Here is a 14543-nt window from a genome sequence, read left to right as displayed (position 1 = left end):
TGAATTTAATAACTCCACTTCAGAGATTTGTTCCGACTCCGCATAATGGTGAACCGATTCCAGGAACTCATTGAGTCCGGTTCCTTCATCGTTCCCAGCATATTTTTGGATTTTCCAATCGGCCACTCGTTGGGGCCGCCGATAGTAACCGGTGATCTCCACCGAGTCTGTACTCTCAGGCTGACGAGAAGGTACGTGATTTGGAAAAGAAGGACGCGAAAACACATTTTGCGGCGGATGAGTCGGCTCGGGCTTCTCAAAAGTTCTGGAATTGTTAACAAAGGCGGAGCTGAAAGGTTTCTGATTTGACTGTTTTGGTATTCCAAACTCTTTAGTAGGTATTGAGAAACGCCTCGAAGAGTTCTCTGGAACGCCTAAGCCTTCTAACGTCGCCGGATCGAAATCGGGCAAATCCGGTAGATCTGGACTTGTTCTCAAACGAATCTCATCCAGTTCTACTGGCAAACTTTGGGAGTTTACGTTAGGGACTATGCTATTCACGATGCCCTGTAACTCTGAAACCGCTACGCGAAGTGTTTGCACATCCCGATTCGTTTTCTGAAGTTCAGAAGCAATCGTGCTGATAGACACAAGTCCGTTACCGAGCTTTTTCACTGCAGCTTCCAGGGAATCAACTCTAGAAGAACTGCGAGCCTCGCTTAGCTTAATTTGGGCTTGTGTCTTTTGGATCTCCGCCCTTATTTCAAACAAGACATCTCGAATATCACCTACGGCATGGCTGTTGGATACTTTTTCGGCTGGAATTTGAGAGTTCTCGTCCGACACAGCATCCGTCCCCGTGGCAATGTGGATTTGCAAATCATCACCACCATCTTCCTTATCTTCCTCAATCGGCGTTAGGGGCGGCGCCGACACATTCGCGAAGTGGTAGTTGTGAAGAGCAACCACATCGCTCAAAAGATCTACGAAGGCCTTATTATTCTCCCCTGCGACGTAGTTTTTAACTATTTGGAGCCGGGCACCCAAGTGAAGTAGCCTGCTCCGGTAAACTTCCTTGTTCGGACACCTATACCCCAAATCCTCCTTCATGGACTCAAATTTACCACTACAAATGGACAATTCAGTTTCTACATTCCCTTGAAACGAACGGACGACAGGTTCGGAGCTGCTCTGCTCCATGGACAAAAATCCCCGCAATCGACGACGCCTCTTCGAACCCGATTGATCCGATTCAGGAGGGATAATAACACCACGGGAGTTCAGTTCAAAGTCGATCTCATCGAGTTCTAAATGATCGGCACGCAATTGAAAATAGGCGACGTTGAACTCCCCCAACGTCAAAGTATGGAGTGCCATTTTGATGAATGAACTACAAAAGTCTTCAAAATATGGACGAAATTGAGACTTACCAACTGATCAGTGACGTACAAATACGGTAAATAATAATTTATGATTACTAACGGTTCCAAAATGATTTTAGGTTGCCAAATTAAGTCAGATGTCACCCCAAATCAGCCCAGAAGAATCAAAAATCCCGCCCTGAGAACAAAGAGACCCAAAATGTCCCAATTCGTTCCGCAGACGAGACGGTTCACCGATTTAGTTTAAAAACGAACAATTTAAAATCAATTAAACGACCACGCGATTGTGGAAAAACGTCCTACCACTGTGTCATTCCACCCAAAATCCAAATTTTGGTGGAAGTACCCCTCGCTCAGTGGAGAAAATCGCAGATTTTCTCGCGAAATTTACGTTGGGCGCCAATTGTAAGAAACGCCAGCCCGGCAGGGCGGCCTGGAGCAGGGTACTTCAACCAAACTTTGAATTTCGGATGGGTTAAATGGGGAAAAATAAAATATTCAATTTAAAAACCTATATTCTAAACTAACTGACTAAAGATTCTAAATAAAATTAATAATAAAACGAACGAATTAAAAATATTTACACAACACAGTGGTGCATATGTTGCCAACCAATACACACAAGTGAACAAATTAAAAAAACAATCCGACACATGGGTGACACAAAAACACACCACACTGCAAAACACCCAAAATGCAAGTAAATTGTAGCCACAGGTTACAACATGTTATTTTTGTTACGCTGTGTAATTGGATGTAATATGACAAAGAGGCAACGGATCAAACAAAATATGGAAAGCTGTGGTAATGGTTCACCCCGGGGATCAACAATGTCTTTTTGAACATTTTGAGAAGTATATGTGAATCACAGGTCACAGAAAACAGAAGGCCAAGTACGTCCCCGCCATTTGGGAGATTTGTATCATCACCAATACCATGCTCCCAAAGTTACGTATCACACACTGTTATGGAACACTTTGGCATTCAACACCCGATAACTCGCTCAAAACTATTTGCTGTTTATCATTTGCAATGGTAAGTATGGACTTATCCACGGTCTTCTTTCATCCTAGACTTTCTTTTTCTTTTCTGCTCTAAATGCGGGCAATGTTTACATTAAATGACATCCGGACCAACATCCGGACAACGAATGTTCACCGGATGAACATGAAGTCGATGAACGCACAACGAAATCGTTCATTTTTTGTAAACACGGCCCGCAGTAAAAGGCTTTCTTCCCGGTGGAAGAAGCAGCGTGACGTCATTGTAAATTAGTTCATAGCTTTGAGTCAAAAATACTAGTATTTTTGACTGAGTTGGTATTTCAAGGCTATCATAATATAGTCGTTTTCTGTAAGAATGCCATCAGCATTCATATGTTCCCACAGGTGATAAAATTCAACTTTTATGACATGAAAATTGCTTGTTTGCTTAGGTCCAGTATAAATTTACCTTTGGAAAACGTTTGTCTTGACTTTCGATTCTAAATACTTAATTCTAGAAGTTCTAACTAGTGATCCATAATATGGACCAAGAACTGATTGTTTGCAACTATTATGATCACTTCCAAACAATGAAGATTTTTGTCAATTTAAGCATTTCACATTTTGAGGATAAAACACTTACAGTATCGAGAGTTGTAAAACTTACTTTTAAACAAACACAAATAAATGAATAGCTTGCTGCAGAACGAAAACAATTCATGTCTAAATTAGGGGAATAGCACTAATTTTCGACCAACAAGAATTCTATGCCAATTTTCACATTTCCATACAAAATAGTGCCATATCAGTGCCGTAATCCAGGGTAGCAATGATCAGCGAGGTAATATTGATCGGAATGACCGTCCTCGTGAGAAGATGTTATTGAAAATTGCATCGCCAAAAACAATTCCGTTGTGGAAACGAAAACAGTGATTTTTTTTAACTTTGGACGCTCATATCTCAGAAGAAGTTCCATATAAAATCATACTTTATTTGGGGAAGATTTGCATCAGTGAAAGGATCAACATAGTACACATTAGTTGGGAATTTCACTGCATGATGCCGCCAGCTTAGAAAATGTTTGTATATGGAGCTATTATATTTATTATGACGTTCTATACCTTAAGATACAGAATATTTGGAAGAATGATTACTTCAGCAAAGTTGCTCATTGAATCAAGGGCTATAAGCTGCATGTAGGCGTAACTAAAAAAAACTGCCACTAGATGGCGCTGAGGAGCATAAAATATTTCAAACCTCAAGTTTGAGTTAAGTTAGAAAACTAGTGTCTTTGGCAATGTTGTTCATTTGTTCGTCGGCTACAAAATGACTGTTCAGTTGGTTCTTTATGTTGCCAGTAGGAGTAGCTAGTGAGCATTGCAATTAAATCACTAGTTGGCATTCATAAGCATCAAATAATTCTAACGCATATGCCCCAATATTTTTGAAGATTGATGCTCTCGGAAAAGTTGAACTTTCGATCGTCAATTTCGAATTAAATCTGGCATTACGAAAATATGGTGAAACAAACAAATACCAAACGTTTCTAAAACCGTAAACACAAAATTCAATTGTTCCCAACTGAGAAGCAACAAAGATTTTTGTCTACAATACCTACAACTAACTAAAACGTCGTCTATGACATTGACATTCAAATTATAAGGTACCGTAGAATAAGTGGATACAGAAAAATCAATAGACATTGATATTTTCAGCCAACGTGAATCATGTAATTCGAACTTTTTTTCTGTGGATAACAAATGAGGAACTAATATACTTCAAATCGTTATTTGTTTCGATTTTTCTGATTGTAATATATTGAGTATGAGGGACTTGAAAATTTGCGCCAAATGATCCACTTACCCCACCATGGTGAAGTAAGTGGATCACATGTTAAAAAAAAACTCTATTCTCAAAACAAATGTGATGTAATCATGTATAGTAAGAAAGATATTACTGTCATTCTTGTTATAATTGCTATGTTATATATTTTGATAGCTTTAAAATAAAAAAATCTTTGTTTTATCAAAATATTATGAAAAATATTTGTATACTAGTTTACACTTATTCAAACAAAAACAAGCACTGTAACTAGAATATTTTGGAGAAACTTCATCCATTTTATACACCTGAGTTATACAGAAGAATTGAGGATTATTCCTAACGATGTTTTCGAAAGACACTCGTAGTTTGAAAATATTATTTACATTTAGTTTTGTTTAACATACCTACTGAAATTTGTTTATTCTATTTATGGAAATATTTTTATCATCTGTCTAAAACAATCGATATGGTCAAAAAAACGTACTATAATATGCTTTCAGTTGGAACATTTGTATATTTTGCTCTTTCGCATTTAAGCTTAGATAAAACACGAAAAATTTTGTTTGATTCGTTTTCGTTTTTTATACTAGAAAGACTGTATATTATTTTAGGTGGATTAATATTGAAATGTTCTCAGGTCAATTCGGCAAATTCAAGCTAGGAATGAAAAATGTAAAAGGAAAACATCACAAATCCGCGTAAGTAAGATGTCAATGTTTCATAATAATACTTGATCCACTTACCCCATCCCATTTGAAAGTGCGGGTAAGTCATTGGTCTTGGTACAATTTATCTGTATCTATTTACAAAAATTACATATTTTTAAATGTAATCCATACAATTAGTACTGAAATGTTCACCATGTGTTGAAAAAACTAATAGTATTCGATTTTAGGCAGAGATACAATGGATTTTTATCTAAAGTAAAATGAATTGATTTTTGCAGTCAACAAGTTTGCTTGTGTTAGTTCACGTGTAGTATCAGTTTTGCAGTAGTATCAGTGTGTACGTTAGAATATAACCTAAAATGAAGCAAAGGTATGAAAATATTCGAAATATTCAAGTATTTATGCTTATTATGGACAAATGATCCACTTACCCCACTGATACACTTCCCCCCACGGTACCTTAAATAACAATTTCGTTTTCCGGAACAGTAGGAATTATGCTTTTTGATCGTGTTCAATTTATAAATTACCTAGAAGACCGAAATTCTAGCTTTTGAAGCTGACACTCAAATCTCAATCGATAAGTTCACCGGCAATAGCAAAATCATTGAAGATCTGCTTCGAAAAACTCACGCATGCGATTTTGATGCCAAATCAATTGCTAACGCTCAGGCCGTCAAAAATTATGAAATAATTGTTCACATCCGAAAGGTTCGTTATATTTCTGTACACCAATACTATAACTTATCTGAATCTCAAGATATTGAAAATTGAAGAAAATAGTTTGTAGTTTTACCCAGCGGATAAAATCCCAAACAAATTTCACTGCTTGATAGCCCTTCATCTGCTGAACAACTTTGCCGAGGATACCAACCTTCTATCTCATCAGGAGCTTGAAATATATTAGATTGAACCAAATTGGATACTAGCACCACCTAGCGCAGTGATTCAGAAAGTGAGCGAATTTCAAGCCTAGGGGGCGAAAATTTGTAAAACTGAATTTGGGGGGCGATAAAGCCAGAAAGGGGCGAAAGTGCTAGTAGGAGAAAAATTGAAACCAACGTTTTATAACATTCGTAGAAGTTACTAATTTTCGGATTATACTCTTATGCATTTGAACAATTATAAATCCCCCATATCTCTTTGTTTATACTTCTTAACATGCTCATTTTTAAATTATAGTAGGCTAAACTTGACGTTTAAAACAAAATATTTGTGAAAAGCATGCTTTTTTTTGTAACTTATGTGGAATAAAAAACATGAACCAGCAACTGAGAATTTCCTAAAATATGGTGTAGATCTGAATAATTTGTTGTCATCGATATTTTTTAAGTAAAAACTATATGCAGAATTTCAAAATTACATCATGCCAAAGTTGAACATTTTGTACGAAAATTCGGCTTTATTCTGAATATTATTATGATTTAACGTGTACGGTTTTGCCAACCAATATTTTTATATTAAACCCTAAGGAAGTCTTAGACACCCTTTAGTATTTTGCTAATCATTGAAATTCTCTATCTTGAAAATTTTTGTTTTTATTTGTAAGTGCTATAAAAATTGATCATTATGGCATGTATGGCATGTCATTCCATTTGAGAGACCAAAACGCAAAGGGGTATAAGTGAGCAATTCTCGCTGAAACCAGGCCGTCATCGGCACACATCGTTAGAATTACAATTTTATGTCACCGATCGCAAGCATATGCTAATACTAATAGGGTGGTCTTTTCGGTTTACTCAAAATAAATTGTATGACGCGTGAGAAATCATATTACCCCCCTCCCTCCAGAAATCCTTATGTAATTAATGGACGGCCCCTTATTTTTGATTCATAACTGTGGTGTGGGTTTCAATGCCCCACAGTTATGAATCAACGCTTCTGGGAATACGGTTGACATTTTATTTCCTACGGACGGAAAACATATGCTTAAGGTGAAACAGCTTGGAATCAAGATGCAATAATGTACCAAAACTTTGAAGGCACAAATCTCGCGAAAGAAGCATCAAACTACTGTGCTATTTTCTATTTTAGCTTTGTGCACTAGCAGAAAGCTTAAAATAAGGAGATTGACTTTGCACGTTGATTATTTCAGCAGATTGATGCCTTTGAAATCGTGAGTAGGGGCACAAGTCGGCCATTGTGCATGTCATGTTTAGATTCCGAGATGTGTCACCTTAAGCATATTACAATTGATTGCAATGTCGTACAGATGTATGGTTCACCTAGGTGTTCCACGTAATTACAACTCTATTTGATGAGATATTTATCCAACTCTGATCCATATCTGTGTGCTATCCATAACTGTGGGATACAATGATACAATGAACGATTTTCTGAATCATGTCCTATAATTTTGACGTATATGACGAGTGCAATCAAAGCAAGCAACATTGTTTGTAAATAAAGAAACAAGTTTTCAATCGCTGGTGTTTTCCTAAGACAAGATCGGACAGGTAAAAGTGCAAAAATAAAACCTATTACCTGTCAAAAAAGACCACTTCTCATTGGTCGTTTTGGCAAAGGCCTACATCCACATCGTTGAGTTGAATTACAACCGGGCACTTTGTTGGTATCCCAGCCGTGTTGCTAGTTCACAATCTAGAGTTTTTACAAAAAAGTTTTGATTTTTTCAATGAAATTTTTTTTTTCAAATCGATTTGAATTCAAATAAATAAGGATACTTGATTAGAAGCGTTATAATTGAAATTCTGCTGATTTTCTCAAGAAATACTGCTGGATTTAAATATAAACCCGATTCCTAAAATAGCTTGCATCCTAAAGCCCATTTATTGAATGATACGTGCTCATAAACAGCAAATCATAAGATTAAGAATTTAAATTTGTTCGTAAGATTTTTCTACTAAAAGAATTGGTAGCACTGGATTCTATGTCGTCGGGATAATCTGGTAAAAAAAACGGGGCAGCCGCAGCTGAGGTGTCACGTCCTGTCCTAGGTGTTTTCTTGAGAGAGAGCAGACAGGTCCAAGGTGTGTGCATTTTACTCTGTAGCAAGAGTAAGGTGTAATCACTTGGCGAAAGCGGCTTGGAGACCATCTTTAACTAGCTCGCCGTTTTGTTTACAAACATTACTGCCTTGTCTGGATGATGCTGAAACTGAAACTGGCTGTGCTGCCATCAGTGCGGACGAATTTGTCAAAAAAGAAAGTAAGGAGTACAACACACAAGGAGCATGGGCGAACAAATTGGAATAATTCTTGACAACACTGTTTCTTCAACCAATCAGGAGTCAATCTCTCGACTAGCTGTCTCAGATGTTTGTAAACAAAACGGCCAGCCCTTCCTCACCTACCCTGTCTGGTTTTCTCCACAAAGTGAGCATAATAGAACACCTTAGAGAATTGAACGCGCCTTGGACAGGTCACTGACAGTTGGCAAGTTTTCTTGCCTTCTTTGACTTCTTTCTTCAATTCTTGGGTAGTGCACAACGGTCAGATGAGCTTATTTTGGTCAAAATCATATTCACTTGCACAAGGTATTCTTGTACAACAAGAGGTGAATTTGAAGAAGGATATGAATATAAAAAAATCAACAGCAGTTAGCCAACACATATTTAAGGTATTCATCATTTTAAAACGTGGAATCGTCGAAGAACACCTAGAAATGTTAATTACGTTTACTTGAATGTTGACGGTTTTTCCCTTGATTTTTGGAAGCTCGCAATCAAAGCCAGCTGTCTCCTCTCTTTCAGGTGTTTCTTCGAGTCGAGTGAAATAAGAATATTAATTAAAATGAAAAAATCTGGCGGCCATCTTGAATTTTGACGCCATTCTTCATTTTCCATGCGTTACTTCCGTGAAGTGTGTTAAATTAAGAGGAAAACAACCATTATCGTTTTACAAATTTCCAGAACCAGTTGTTTTTGCTACAAATCGGAACAAAGTTCATGAAAAACTAATATTCCATTGCACTTGCTATCTATAAAGCGGGGACAGATTTTCATGAGGATGAAATTTGAACAAAAAAAAAACTGGTTTTTCATTTTTATTGATTATTGATTGTTGGATGATAAATTTTTGACCCTTAAAGCAGATGTTAGCACAAGATCGATATTTCAGTATGTGTGAAAACTACACACACGATTTATTAGCCTGAAAGATCTCGATTATGTGTAACTTGTTTTAAAACAGCCGGTCTTAAATGAGCCTGAGGTCAACCTACAGTTGGCATAAGGCTCACCAAAGTTTTTCATGATACCTTCTGACACAATCACTCTTTGCAATAATCCTACTCTGCCATGTCACGCTTCCAACTGTTAGTAACAGCTATCAACCTTAAGCCTCTGGGCACTATTTTGATCTTCTTGATTGACAATTTTCTACCAATAAGCCGCAACATCAGTGGAACACCCACCAGCACTGCTCTGGCTCTCCTTTCAAAAACAAACATGTTTGTTTGCTTCTCTGATCGATGTCAAACAATCCACTTTGCCGACAGCATGCTACTCTGTGGGTTTTGTATGGGGAGCACCCCAGGCAGATATCGTCCAAAAGTGTGGCAGTTAGTCAGGAAAATCCAAGCGCAAACACGTCGCCTAGCTCAACTTAAGAACCATTTGTTACGAAAATAAACATCAGATAAAACTGCCACATATTTCAAGGTCGTGATCTATCAAGCAAGATTCTTCCCTCCAACCACTGACTGACTGACTCGCTGACTTAATGTCCTATCGCACCGGGCTAATCTTGAAACAGTGCAGTGAACTGGATTCACGAAACGTGATGCGTGATATTGGCCTTCTAGCACAAAACACAACGCCAACCACAGATGCTAGATGGGTCCCTAGGGGAAATTTTCACCGCAACCTTGCCTCGCAGGATAGATGAGCACCGTTTTGATTCATATTACGGACAGCTTCGAATTCCGGACACTCTCGTTTGTATGGGAAACATTTCACACGAAATGTTTCAATTTTCGCCGTCCAAAAGTTCTCATTTTCGAGGCTCGTTTTATTAGATTTTTTCCATAAATATCATTGCAAATTTATAATGCCCAACTACCTTAGACGTCTCTTAAGTGGTTGAATGTTTTCAATTGATGATTTGACTGTTCCATTAATGATTATCATGAGCTGTCCGTAATTCGAATCAAAGCGTCCGGAATATGAGGCAAAAGTGAGGGAGCGTCCGGAATAAGAATCATGAAAAGGCCACACGTTTTGATTTATTTAAAATTATTCAAGTTGCGGACGCGTATTCTTTACCCACCATCCGAAAGCTAAGGGCTTCCGACGCTCGATAACGCTAAAAAATCATACAGAATGATTTATTTTGTATGGTCCAAGCTGGGTTATACTTCACTGAGGCCTTAAGTGTCCGTAATATGAATCAAAACGGTAGGTCTGCGGCAGATGAACTCGTAAACCCTGGTGATAGACGGTGACGTATCTTCGATTGCCATCAGCATAAAGTGTCGCTCTTTACGTTTTCATTAAAGAGATCGGGATTTCGTTCGGTTGGTTCCCCTAATTCCGTTTAACAAGCGACCGTAACTAATTTTACCGTCCCTCACACGTGCTGCGTGTTGAAAGCAGCCCAAAGAGTCAAGCGTCACGTTTGTTAGATAGGCGCATCTAAGCTGAGGTGATTCTCAAATCTTGTTCAGAAAACACAGACGTACAAATGTAAATCATAGCACAACTTCACTGAAGATGGCTCGTTTTAATGAACTTGGTAATACTGGGCAATACATTTGTATCTTCTTGGATTTTCTATACCAGTGGTTCCCAACCTTTGAAGTTGCGGTCCCCTTTCAAGTTCTACGAACAACCCGCGGACCCCTTAAAATTATCATTATTTATTTTTATCAAAGTGGATTTTCACCCTTGGTTAGTTTGCCAAAACAATCCCTTAATATGTAAGCACATTAAAAATAATGGAGATAATTGATATGTCCGATTGTTTTTAGAAACGGATAAAGCTATAAAAAGGATAAAAATGTATTAACTACAATTGGTCGGGGTTCTGCTCAACCGCACCAAGTGCCAAAATCTTTATTCCGAGATATTTTACATTAAAGTTTTTTTCCTGTACTAGTTTATCGTGGACGATCAATTTTAATTTTTTATCGCTCACATGCGATTAACAGTGTCCAATAAGTAGACTGAGATTAAATATACTAGTAAATCATCATAAATTAACGATGTAATAGGATTTTATTAGAAAATATAAAGCACTCAGTTCACTCTGGCTGAACAAAAAATGAAAAATTTGGTTCTTGGTTCGGTATGGTTGGATGTGTTTCATAGTTTTCAACAATACAAGTAAAATTGGAGACAAATGATGTTTTATCATCACCGTGCATGTTGGAATCCATGTCACATGTGATTATGTACTATGATTGGGAAGGATTCGTATGTATTGAATCAAGGTCCTCACGTGTTCATACATAGATTCTAATGACCGAAGAAACCCATGAATTCGCTCTTCCAAAGCGCACCAAGCAGAGTTGCCTATCATCAATCATATCAGCTGATGGCTGATGGTCTAAAACTATCACTATCACTTGCGAGCTATCAATATCACTTTGATTTGACAACCAACAGCAGTGATGCCACGTCGCACTCTAGATCATAATCACTGCGGAATGAGTGATCACGTGGTAACTATCCATGCTATTACTGTTTTTTAGTGACCAACAAATAGTTTCAACCTATCTGCAACGCTGTCAAAAATATCGTACTGATAAATTGCCATTTTAACTGCTTAATTTAAGGCTAAACTTAATCCATCAGTGATATCCATAGTCTGTCGCCATCAATGCACTTGTGATGGAAGACAGCATGATATTGATATGATGTAGATTGATCCGAATTGTATCGCAGTTGGCTTGTACAAATCAGCAAATTTTAAGCGTTGATAGTGACAGCGAGCAACTTTGGCACCAAGTTGCTTTCATTTTGGTGCACTTTTGCTGATCAAGTTCACAGTTCAATGCGTGAAGTGTTCATCAGGAATCACCATCATTTCAGATTTTCATTGACCTGCTGATGTTTTACTGCAATATTAAATGAACCACAGAATCTAAAAGTTGTTTGATTCCCATTACCATCGGATAGAACAACTGAAAAAAAAAGTATCATCGGGATTCGAACTCGTGCCTTTTGAGTGGTAATCTAGTGTGCTACCACTAGGCTATCTTTGCTTCTTGAAGGAATGGTGATAAACTTGAATCAAGTAATGTGCGCATTGTCTGGGGTTTAATGGCGATAATGCCATTATCTGAACAACTAAAGCGCACCAAGTCCACCTCAGTTGTTCACACAGTATCAGATTAAATAAATTCGTATTTTGCTTCTGTGTGGATTGATTAACATATTATATAACAAGCAAATGCTAGTATTTATTGTATGTAAATGTCTTTATTTCATGTCTAAATGTGATTTTCAGATAAGCAGTACTTAGTGCGGTGTGGCTGGATAAAATTTCAAAGAAAATAGATCATCGCCACAGAAACAATATTTAATTTTAATTAGTCAATTGCTGCCCAATTTCACTGGCTGAACAAAATAACAGTTTTAGGTATCTCTCCAAAGAAAAATTGTGATCTAAGATTACAAGGGACCGTTCTAATTACTCGATGTTTTCATGGTAGAGAGGTTATGATTGTTTAAGTCCTTTGGTGTAAAAAACTCAATTTGGGGAAAAATGGCACTTGGTGCGGTTTAGCAGAACCCCGACCAATTACTTCAAAGAGAAATCTTTCAAAGTTCTCCTCGGTAGTTCAAAGATGCAATTAAAAAAAACTGTCTAGAAATCTGTTAGAAAAATCAAAAATCATCTGCCAGAGATCACGAAGTTAACAAGGCATTTCAAAGGTCAGGTCTGAAATCTAGCCAAGAATCTGTTAAATATCTTCCAAAGAGTCTGTTTAGGAATATCCCTAAGGATCTTGCCCAAGTTCTTAAAAAGTTTTTGGGGAGACTCTAACGAAAAAATCCCAAAAGAAAATTGTGTAATTAGTTTAAAGTTGCCTCAATAATCGTATTAAAAAGTTTCTAATGCGCTGAATCTTCGATTCAGAAAGCTTCCAAAATCTCATTGCCAAGAAAATTTCAGTAGATATCATTAGAAATTCAACAAGAAAGTTGCTAATAACACTGCGGAACACGGTTTTGTCTCAAGCACCAAAATACCGCTATTTACTTAATTAAGGGTTGCTGAATCCATTGCGGTTTTCAGAAACACCATAGCACGTCTAGGTTTTGAGATATAGGATGTTCAAAATACTAAATTTGACTATTTTAGTCAACTTGCATGCAAGTTTGTCAGCTTGTATGGTAATTTAATTGCTTAAATTGCCTCACAACTCATACTTCATGTGTATAACAATACTTATCAACAAAGTTTATAATATTCCTGATGCTCAAAAGTTATTTTTTGATTGTTTAGGATAGTATTGTATATTTCCATATAAGAGAAACAAAGAGTTTTGTATGGAGACTGTCAGTATTTTGAAAAAATCGATTTCATTGAAATTTAATCATGTGATTTCAACCAAATTATATCTTAAATGAAAGTTTAAAGCCTATTTTGCATGCTTGGTGGATTAGATCACAACAAAGTTTGATAAATCATACTTTAAATTACATGTAAACATCAATAAAACCAGTGTTTTGAACAACTTTGGCAACCTGTAGCTAAAAATCCTGACGTGCTGGAACATTTCTGAAAACGGCATTAGATTTAGCAATTCCAAATCTACTAGAGACACATAATTTTATCCTTGAGACACGCAAAAATGTCATTTTTGTTGCGCTGTGTAAACGTTATGCCTCATTGGAAACAATGGAATAACTCCATAGAAAATCGCCAGGAACTGTCCGAGAACTTTGACAGATGTTTGAAATTTTCTCAGGGAAATTATAGACTTTGAGTGGAATGAGTCGAATTCGAAGAATATCGAATTTCTCGAATGTCGCTTACCTCTAATTGACAAAGCTAGATTGACGGAGGTAAATTTACAAAACATTCGGAAAACAACAAGCAGCCAGGCTGCTGTCAATCTTAAATTTTCGTAAAAATGATCTGAGTGTGCCTAGAAATGCACGGTTATGATTTCGTCACGCTAAAAAAATGTTTTATAATTTATGTAACACAAAGACCACCAACTGTTAAGAAAAGTTGTACTTGGTCTAAATTATGCATGATTATTTTCCAACTTTTCTAAAATATGTTTCTAACTAACATACGGCTGGCAACTTTCTGATTTAGTATATATATTGGATTAATTGCCTACAGCGAACTGTTGAAGATTTGTGTGAAGTATTTTAAGGGTGCTCTTTAACTGTGGTTTCCTGTGAGACAACCAAACAAACAACGGTTAGCACTCGAGGAAAAGTTTGTGTTCAATTTGAGCAACCAAAATATTCTACTCCGCACCCCCTAGTACCCAACAACACTGACCCCTCACTTATTTGAGAAGTCGTCACGGCCCCCTAGGGGTCCGCGGACCACCGGTTGAGAAACCCTGATCTAGTGAAATAATTCTCAACCTGATATTTCACTGGGCAGTGTCCATTTGTTACGTAACGCTTAAATTTGAAATTTTTAACCCCCTCCCCCTCCGTAACGCTTTTTGTATGAAAAATTTCAATTTTTTGTATGGGCCGTAACGCTTGCGCCTACTACCACACTTCCCCTGGAGCGTTACTTAATTTGTGGTTGCCACCCTACCAGATACTTAGCCCTTAATTTGTTGAACCAGTTTGTCGAAGACGCCTACCT

At 37.2% G+C, this 14543-nt stretch overlaps 1 protein-coding gene and 1 long non-coding RNA gene across 3 annotated transcripts in view; one reads left to right on the top strand and one right to left on the bottom strand.

The window, feature by feature from the left end:
* Window positions 1–14543, bottom strand: part of LOC5575982 — a 526418-nt gene that overhangs the window by 235537 nt on the left and 276338 nt on the right. The gene's annotated exons all lie outside the window — the stretch shown is intronic.
* Window positions 41–1579, top strand: LOC110676802. The gene is made up of 2 exons (XR_002500735.1): window positions 41–1380; window positions 1442–1579. It is a non-coding gene; the product is annotated as an uncharacterized LOC110676802 (long non-coding RNA).

The sequence above is a fragment of the Aedes aegypti genome, chromosome 2 (assembly GCF_002204515.2).
Source record: "Aedes aegypti strain LVP_AGWG chromosome 2, AaegL5.0 Primary Assembly, whole genome shotgun sequence".
NCBI classification, from domain to species: Eukaryota; Metazoa; Arthropoda; class Insecta; order Diptera; family Culicidae; genus Aedes; species Aedes aegypti.
Note: the sequence above shows the minus strand (reverse complement) of the source record. Positions and strands in the feature narration are given on the sequence as shown.